Source organism: Labeo rohita, unplaced genomic scaffold (assembly GCF_022985175.1).
Source record: "Labeo rohita strain BAU-BD-2019 unplaced genomic scaffold, IGBB_LRoh.1.0 scaffold_150, whole genome shotgun sequence".
NCBI classification, from domain to species: domain Eukaryota; kingdom Metazoa; phylum Chordata; class Actinopteri; order Cypriniformes; family Cyprinidae; genus Labeo; species Labeo rohita.
Genome location: NW_026127670.1, coordinates 58,884 through 68,575, shown reverse-complemented (window position 1 = coordinate 68,575; position 9,692 = coordinate 58,884). Strand labels below are relative to the sequence as shown.

The window sequence follows — 9,692 nt, the reverse complement described above, 5'->3', positions numbered from 1 at the left end:
TAACAGATGAACAGAAATAATTGGTTGGTTAAAAAATATTTATTTATTTTTTACAAATGTCATGACAGTATGCAACCATGCCAAAATTCCCACTGTACGTGATGTTTGTTTTTCAATGTGTTTTGCTATAGATAGATTAGTTTTATTCTACACTTTGTTTACAATTTCTGGTATGTTTTTCGTTAGGTAGTTAAATAAGTGAATAAATAGAATTTCTAAAGCTATTATTATATTATATGTTACCATGAATCACAAAACCAGTCATAAGGGTCAATTTTTCAAAACTGAGATTTATACATAATCTGAAAGCCGAATAAATAAGCTTTCCATGGATGTATGGTCTGTTAGGATAGGACAATATTTGGTTGAGATACCACAATTTGAATATCTGGAATCTGAGGGTGCAAAAAAATAAAAATATTGAGAAAATCGCATTTAAAGTTGTCCAAAAAAAGTTCCTAACATTGCATATTACTAATAAAAAATTAAGTTTTCATATATTTACAGTAGGGATTTTAAAAAATATCTTCATGGAGCATGATCTTTACTTAATTTCCTAATGATTTTTGCCATAAAAGAAAAATAAATAATTTTGACCCATACAATGTATTTTTGGCTATTGCTACAAATATAAAACCAGACTGGTTTTGTGGTCCGGGGTCACATATTATATTATATATTATAACCTGTTATAAACTGACTTCAAAAATAGTTTTATATTCTCTGCTAATATGCTTTTATATTCTCATTCCACTTACAGTTTGATTACCTACATTAGGCCTACACTATCCACTTACACAATACGTTATCAAGTTTCAGGACATTTTATCTGTCATTCTGACATCTGTACGCTGTAGTTCATGTATGTATTTATGTAAACGCTACATTTTAAACGGGCACGCGCCTTGAACGTTCGAGTTGTATTTAAACTGCAGCGGAGAGAGAGTTACCATGGAAACGGGGAAGCAGCTCAACTGACAAGCGGCGAGTCTCCGTCTGTCACACTGTTTTACGGTAAGTTTTGTCCCTAATAAGACAAAAATAATACATACAACGGTTCCTAAGTCTTTCTTAGATGTAACAGACACGTTTCTGTTGAATATTTACTTTATAGAAATGGTTTAGTGTCTTCGGGAAAAGTCCGTTAGCATCTCAACCGTTAGGCTAACTATAAGATGTAGGTTTTTTTTTGTAAGATTTTTTTTTATAGTTTTGTAAATTTTGCTGGCAATTTGTCAGTGGATGAACGGAAGTAAACTATTTAACCTAAATGCATGGGCTGTACTGTTAATCGGTGACGTCATTTACATGGAGGTGAAAATAAGCTCAAATAATTTTAAACACGTTTTGATCACACTAAAAAGATATTGATAAAAATTGTACTGTGATTTCAGGAGAGTCAGTAAGTTATGTATTATGTAAGAAGGATTTGACTTCAAACAAACTGTAATGTGATACTGTATGAGGATTATTTTCTGCATTTCACCTATTTCACATATTCCAGTTTGTTTATTTCTAATCATGCTGACCTTGTATATTACATATTGTTGGCTCTGTGACAAATTGTTCTAACATTAGAACAATTCTAACATTAGATTCTTCCATGCTGATGGCAGTACTGCAGTAGAGTTGGAGCAGACCTCCTGTTGAAGAGCATCTCCAATATGAACCATCTGACTAGAAAGTAAAACCTCAAACATACATTACCATTTATTACGTTTTTTTTTTTTTTTTTTTTAAAGTATATATCAATTAAATATACTTTTTTATCTTGTATGTCCTACAAGGCCATCTCGTTTAACTCATTAAGGACACTTGGTATACAGCAACCTACAGAGGGGCCCAACGTAATGAGAAAACAAGACGCAGATAATAACAACAACAACAACAACAAAAAGTACTGAGCACTGTGAATCTAAGAGACTCATTTTATATTTATAACAATCATTGTTGATGTTAAAATTGTATTTCAGGGCAGTTTGTGAAGACAGACAAACGAGAAGCTGTGTCAACCTGGACAGAAGTCAGTTTCAGATCCACCTTCCACACCAGACTTCTAATATGGATTGTTGTCTACTAGCATATTATTTGTTCTCCTCAGAATTTACTGCATGCAGACATTACTCAGGAACATGAACACAAATATTGCAAGAATAGGGAATGTGCCGTATTTCAGATATGAAGGTTAATTGCTCTTAACCATTAAAAAAATATATTTTTACTGTTTTTTTTTCCCCAAAGCACCTATAAGCCAATTCACACTGGATCTTACAACCCTGTTTCTTTTGGGGTTGTACTGAATTCTGTGACCCACCTAACTTTGTGAACCTAGGCACTGCAGTGAGCTAATGTGACCTACTACTAAACCCAACCCTCTAGTCCTACCATTTTTTGCCATATTGATTACCATTTGTATAACCATACTTAAAACTATGTTTTTGTAGCAAAACCATTTTTAATTTGTGGTTACCATAAAATATTTTAAATGTTTCTAAACTACCCTCGGCAGTAGAGTCATATAATTTGGTGTGTCACAGAATTCAGCAACTGAATGAATCGGCACTAAAAGAATGGTTTTCTAACTAAGTCATTAAGACGGTCTCTTGCTGCCACCTAGTGGCATAATAATGTAACGTACAATTAAAGCACTGAATAATCGCTACCTAAATACATTTTTCAAAATCTCAGGTATTCCAGTATTATAAAATATTATTAATTGAACAACAATAGCCATTATAAACTGTATGTATTATATATTATTTGAACAAGTTCTAAATTGGATGTCATATACCTGTAATTTGTGCTAATAAATCTCTGTTACGGATCTGGTCGGTGAGCTGCGGACCGCTCACCACCAGATGTCGCTCTCCCTCTGTTTACACACTCTGACTGTTGCTTTACACCCCGGACTACATTATCCATCAGCCACTGCTCCCACCACCTGCGCCCAATCAGAGACAGTATATAAGCCCCGGTCTACCTGTCACTCTTCGCCGAGTATTGAACTGTTTACATTCATACAAAGCCTTTCTCTGAGTTTCCCCTGTGTCTAGTTTTCTTGTTTTGCTTTGTTGTTTCGTTTAGTCTGTCACGTTGTCTGCCTATCGGATCTCTCGCCTGTCTGACCACTCTTTTGCCTAGCCCTTTACGGATAACGTTCGCCGCTGAATCGACCCTCGCCTGCTCTATGGACTATTCTTCGCCTTGCTGTCCAAATACCTGTTTGCCATTGTTTGACCCTGCCTGCCTGACCATGTCTATGTCACGTCCCTTCAATAAAAGTATGCAGATGGATCCGCTCGTCTCTCGTCTCGTTCCGACTGTTACACTAACAATATAATAATTCGTTTTAGTGCAAACGAGTAATAAGATTGCAGTGTGATTATTATTATAACTGCAATAAAATAATTTGTAACTAGCTGAAATTGAATACATTTTACAAATGAAATGTTGCTTTTTTTCTGTTAAAATATGCATTGAAATTTCTTGGACTTTGTTGTCATATTCAACTTTGCCAGTCATTGCATAATTTTCATATGTTGTACTTTATTTGAAACCATTATGCTTTGTTGGTGTATATTCGTGCATTTGTCTTGTTTATTGGCTTATTTATTTATTTTTGTGAACTACCCCTATCACATTACTTTTTATATTTTGTGAATAAATATGAGTGATAATTTTTGTGTAGTATAAAGTATTAGGCCTACATATGTTAACCTAGCCTTATAAAACCGACGAAGTCAGCAATGCTACAAGGTAAGGTGAAATGTAAGTAAGTGCTTTTAGGATCAATAGTCAGATTTAACACTGTAAAGAAAACATTTTGATGGCAGCATGTAAAGTACCAGTTTGGACGTGGTAAGTACGTTATAAATACGTTTTTTCACAACGTTGCAAAAACGTTTTTACAACGTCTCCTCCCAACGTTTTAAAAACGTTATAAAAACGTTTTTGCAACGTTGTGAAAAACGTATTTATAACGTTTAAGAAACCCGACATTTGTCGTATTAAATACGTCGGAAAAAAATGTTATTACAACCTTTTTACAACGTGAAAAAAACGTTTGTATAATGTTGTTGTGTTTGCTGGGAAGTAGTTCAAAGCTTCCCTTGAGGGTTTTTTTTTTCCCTTCAGTTTTAAAAGCAGTAAGGCCCTGTATTTTTTTTTTTTAAGTACAATTAATTTTTCAGAGTATGGCATGAATGGATAACTGAACTATAACAACATTTCCTGTGATTAGACCACATCAGATACAGTAAAATGCAACAAAAACAATAATTAAGTGACGATTCACTATCAGACAGGTACAGTAAAAAAGATGAACAGTAATGGGTAACGAGTAAGCCAAAGCTTTAGCAGTATAGCAAGTCAAAGCACTGTATTATTTTAAACAGAACAATTTTTTTTTTCCATTCTTTTTTTTCTCTTTTTTTTATGGGCTACAAAAAAAAAGCTTTCTCTGTGTGAAGATAATAGCTTAAATTCAATGAATGAATAATCATGAACAACAACATATCTTCTGTCATTACGTAAAAGATGAGACACCATCAAACAGGTGTAATGGAAAAGGTGAACTGTAAAGAAGAGCATGAAGTAGTCAAAAGCTTCCCTTGACGATTTAGTTTTTTAGTTTAAAAGCAGTTAAGATGAGTCAAATCACTGTATGTTTAGGTTCAAGAATTTTCATTTCTGGGTGGAGGTCCCTCCATCGAATTTGACAAAAAAAAAAAAAAAAAGCATCCAAACCACAAAACAAACCGTGGCCAACCTACATTATTAAATGGTTTACACTGTATGTGTGATATAGGTTCTCTCTGTGAGTGTGTAAAATGAAAAAGAAAAAATGGTCCTTATTCCAAGAGGCATGAAACTACCTTGTGTCTCTGTCTGTGGAAACACCTCACTTATAGAGTCTGTTTCTGAGAACTTGTGCTTTCTTTGATAGAGTGCAGCCTTCCAGCTCCATAACTATCTTCTGCAGTACCTCAAAGGTATGTTTCATTTCAGGTGGGTAGTTGAGATTTAGAGCATACATCAGCCCAAAAAGCATTGCCATGGCTAAAGCAAAGTTGTCCAAGCCTTGCAGGACTTTCTGGCCTTCAAGGACAATCCCGAAGTCCTCAGATCTGTCCTGAGATTTGAGAATGTAGATTCCCACTGTGGTCTCTTCAATGGAGGTGAAGGCATCAGCAGCAGCCTGCAGAATGCACAGACTAAATTAGATTCAACAGAACACTGGGCACAGCTCTGGGAATATAACAACAAATGTGATTTCAATAATTTAATAATTAAAAATCACTTAATAATGAAAAATATAAAATTCTATATAATGAGAACCAAGTCAAGGACAGTCCAAAAAAGACAGATGGCTGATTACAGATTGTTGTTAGACCTCAGTTCTAGGCTTGTAAATGTTAGTCCTACAATTTTAGAGCCAAGACATCAAATTGTGCAGTGCTCTGCAACTTTATGGTATGCAGAGGATAATCATGGAATTGATTGCTTGATCTGAGCTTTAGCACAAGTTAGTTTGTAGCAACTTGAGTATGAGACAATGAGAAATTATTACCTTAAAATGTCTATACACTATAAAAAATAAATTAAAAATAAAAACGGTTCTTTAAGCATAGTAACAGTTCTATTTAGATCTGTATGGTTCTGAAGAACTCTTCATATGATATAAAGATTCTTTGTGCTAGAGTTTAGGGTTCTTTTTTCCCCACCTTTCTTTCCCAAACCTCTAAAAGCCCTGGTTACTGGTTTTCTAGAGCTAGGCCATCCAATTACACAGACTATCAACACACTCTCAACAGCGATGCTCCTCCTCCTTAAAACTGATTGGCTGATTTTTCATCAGTGACCCTATCATTGACAGCAAGGGAATGTATAAATTCGTGGTTAAGGTAGTATGGCGTTACGAGTCACGCCCCTTTGCTCCCTGCGTCACATTTAGTCGCCATCCAGGTATGTGGATGATGTTGGTGTGATTGTTTTGCAGTGAATCGACGCTCATGTAAGCTGTATTTCCCTATAGAACGTCACTTTGACGGAAATCCCGTGGCTGGTGTTTGGCTGAGGTTGCCCCTCTGCAGGTAAGAGAGTCGGTTGCGATGTGTCCTGTGTAGGAAATTCCTCAGGTGGTAGCAGTGTTTTGTGTTTTATTTGTAGTCAGCGGTTTGAGTGAGACTGCTCCAGCGCAGTGAGTGCGGGTGTTTACCTGAGATTACGGACGCGTTATGTCCCTCTACTGAGCCCATTGTTTCCCCGATAGACTGCGAGCTCTCAGCTTCCCGGCACATTGTTGTCTGTTTGACTGATGGGAATTTAGATCTTATTCATACGGTAGGTGGTTTTAAATTTATTAAGGGGAGATTCAGATTTTTTTATTCTTTAATTGATAATCGCAGAGGGTTTGTTTGATCTGTCTAACGTGTAATATTATTATAGACAGGTCCGTGACGTCGCGGTCTACTATTAGCTTCGCTGTTGTTGAGCTACGTGGGAACGATCATCTGGAGACGCTGTTGCTTTGTTTTGGTTAATTTTGGTTTTGTTAATTCGTTTTGTTTTTTTTGTCATTGTGTGTGTGTGTGTGTGTGTGTGTGTGTATTTGGGTACACAAACCTTACCTGGTTGTTCTTTAAGTATTTGTGAAATGTGTGATGGTGTGTGTTTGGCGTGAGTTAGTTCATTGCGCTCAGCTAATTGTTGCTGCGTTGTGTTGTGTCTGTCTAAATTTATTGTGTAAGTGTTCCTTGTTGTGTTGTTATATGAAGTGTTTGTAAGAGTCTAGTAATGTTTGTGCCTTTTGGCTAAGTTGTTTTGTAATCCCAGTAATAAGATTATTTATTGTTTTGCATTATTTGTTTTGGATTTACATCTTTGTATGTTTATTTGTGGGTTAAATATGTGGGTGGGATAACTTGTTTATTTGTAACCCACTTGTAATTGTGAGTGACTGTGTCTTAAGTGTATAATCTATTTTTATTTGTTACAGGAGCTGAGTGCCTAAAGCAGTGGTGGATTTCTGGTGTTGGTGCTTCTTTCACGAGTGCTGGTTGAAGTGGTTGTGTTGTGTGAGTGTGTGTATGCGTGTGTCACAGGTATAAGTGAAGGGTGTTTTGCTGTGGAGGCCGATTGCGCCCTTATGCCCTGCTGTCGAGCCTCAGTTCCTGTACCGGAACTTTTGGATGTCCTTGATGACCCAGGTCGCCCATTATTGTATTTGTGAAGTGTTATCTATGTGATTGTTGCCCTCAGTGATTTAGCAGCTTTCCCTTTTTTCTATTTTTGTAATAATTCCCTTTTATTGTAATAAACATGATCTTTTGTATATCTGCGTCTCCTGCCAATTCATCGTGAGCTTACCTGTGTTGCCTAAACGAAATTTAAATCATAGAGGTCCCTGGGCGAGGCCCAGGGTGGCGTAGTCGTGCTACATCTTTAATCCCTTAGTGCTCTGCGGAACAGACACAGTCTCTATAGCATGATATCTAGGTGAAAGGGTCTCTATGTGCTGAGAATTAACTGATTTTGGTGACGTGAGGCGGCTAGCAGACGGTCGGATTAGCCAGTCTGTCTGCTTCCTGACCTGGGCCCCAGTTAGTCAAGTGCAAACTCTAAGACTATATGCCATATTACTAGAGAGAAGAGCAGCACCACCCCTGGAGGGATGAAGACCATCTCTTTTCAACAGGTCAGGTCTGCCCCAAAAACTTGTCCAATTGTCTATGAAACCTATGTTATTCTGCGGGCACCACTTAGACATCCAGCCATTTAGTGACGACAGTCTGCTATGTATCTCGTCACCACGATACGCAGGGAGGGGGCCAGAGCAAATTACAGTGTCTGACATCATACTCGCAAGTTCACACACCTCTTTAACATTATTTTTAGTGATCTCCGACTGGCGAAGTCGAACATCATTTGTGCCGACGTGAATAACGATCTTACTGAATTTACGTTTAGCATTAGCCAGCACTTTTAAATTTGCCAAGATGTCAGGCGCTCTGGCTCCCGGTAAACATTGGACTATGGTGGCTGGTGTCTCTATTTTCACGTTCCGTACAATAGAATCGCCAATAACTAGAGCACTTTGATCAGGTTTCTCAGCGGGTGAGTCAATGAGTGGGGAGAACCTGTTTGATGTTCTGATCGGAACGGAAGAGCGGTGTTTTGACCCGCGACTATGCCGTCTCACAGTCACCCAGTTGCCCTGCTGCAAAGGCGAAGTTACCGGAACCGAACAATGTACGGGACTTCCTAAGCTAGTCGCATCCAAAGCCGTATCTAATGCCCTCACGTTCTTACTATCCTCGATTAAAGTTTGGATGCGTGTCTCTAGTTCTGAAATTTTCTCTGTCAGCCTAACTATTTCCCTGCATTTATCACATGTGAATCCCTCGCTGCCGACAGAGATTGATAAACTATACATATGACAGGTGATGCAGGTTACCAGGAAAGGAGAAGAAGCCATTACTCACCGTAGATGTAGAATGATTTCAACTCACCACTGTTGTCTGATGAACTTGTGTAGAAAAAGGCGTAGAGAAAAATTAAAAGTGAATGGCAAGCTAACCGGCTAACACACTACAAACACGCTGCACTCGCGGTTGTAGAATAAAAACGAGCGATCAACGAGAGCGAGGGAAGAAAGGAAAGCGGTAGTAGACGTGAATAGAGACGTGAGTGGGAACGCAAATGGCAGGTTAACCTGCAAACGGAATGCTAACGCACAGCGCGGCGTTGCACTGGTGGTTATAGATTAAAAGCGAGCGATCGGATTAGTTTGATGGATAATAACAGAAATCTGGTGGGGAAAAAAGCTATATTTTATCACTTTAAACAACAGAAAGTAATAGTAAAATAGAGATTTTCTCAGAAAAATAAAACTCTAGGGAGCTACAAACGCACACCACTCTGCAACAGGAGACCGGAACCGGAACAATCTGCTTTTGAAGAAACATTTTGATACTATGATGTTTTTTGAAGAAACATCATAGTATCGTGCTATTTTATCAGCTGCAGTTCTCTGCGTCTCAATATACAGTACAATGCAAAATACATTCACATCAGTGTTAACTCAGTGGTACAATTACACTCAGGACACTACACGTGCATGCTGTGCAGTGCATAAATTAAAAATTAAGCAAATGCTGAAATAAATGCAGATATGCATAAATGAATGAATAAATAAATTGTCAAAAACGTCATTTTTAATTGTGCTATGGTTGCACCATTTGTGTTATACTACATTTATTTCTACATTTATGTAGTTTTACATTTTTACATTATGCATTTCTACATGTATTTATTTCAGTTTTTCTCAATAATATCCAACTGCAGACCCGCAGCAGCACCAGTTTCAGAACCCCAGTTTCAGAACCCCAGCCACAGAACCGGAAGTGAGGGGTGGAGCTTACGTTCTTATCAGAGCAGCGCCACCCACGGTTATGGAGCATAATTTGCTTTTTATTTTATTAAGAAACATTATACTTTATTTGTGCATCTTACGATACATTTAAAAAATATTTTGTTTAATATTATTGTATAAAGGTGTTCTTTCATTGCATTACACAAGTTATTTTCTGTTCATGATATTAAAAATAATGCTTGAAACTTAAGGCATTTTATATTAAATTTGCTTTAATCACAACATGACAAATAAACATTTACTCCAAAGCAAAGAACAT

At 37.2% G+C, this 9,692-nt stretch overlaps 1 long non-coding RNA gene across 2 annotated transcripts; it reads left to right on the top strand.

Moving 5' to 3' along the window:
- The first annotated feature begins 5,855 nt into the window (after nt 1-5,855).
- On the top strand, nt 5,856-7,333 carry LOC127158424 (uncharacterized). 2 transcript variants are annotated; one of them, XR_007826157.1, is made up of 5 exons: nt 5,856-5,964; nt 6,035-6,092; nt 6,169-6,342; nt 6,448-6,537; nt 6,998-7,333. It is a non-coding gene; the product is annotated as an uncharacterized LOC127158424 (long non-coding RNA). The 2 variants fall into 2 exon arrangements; XR_007826158.1 differs by lacking the exon at nt 6,448-6,537.
- The last annotated feature ends 2,359 nt before the right edge of the window (nt 7,334-9,692 follow it).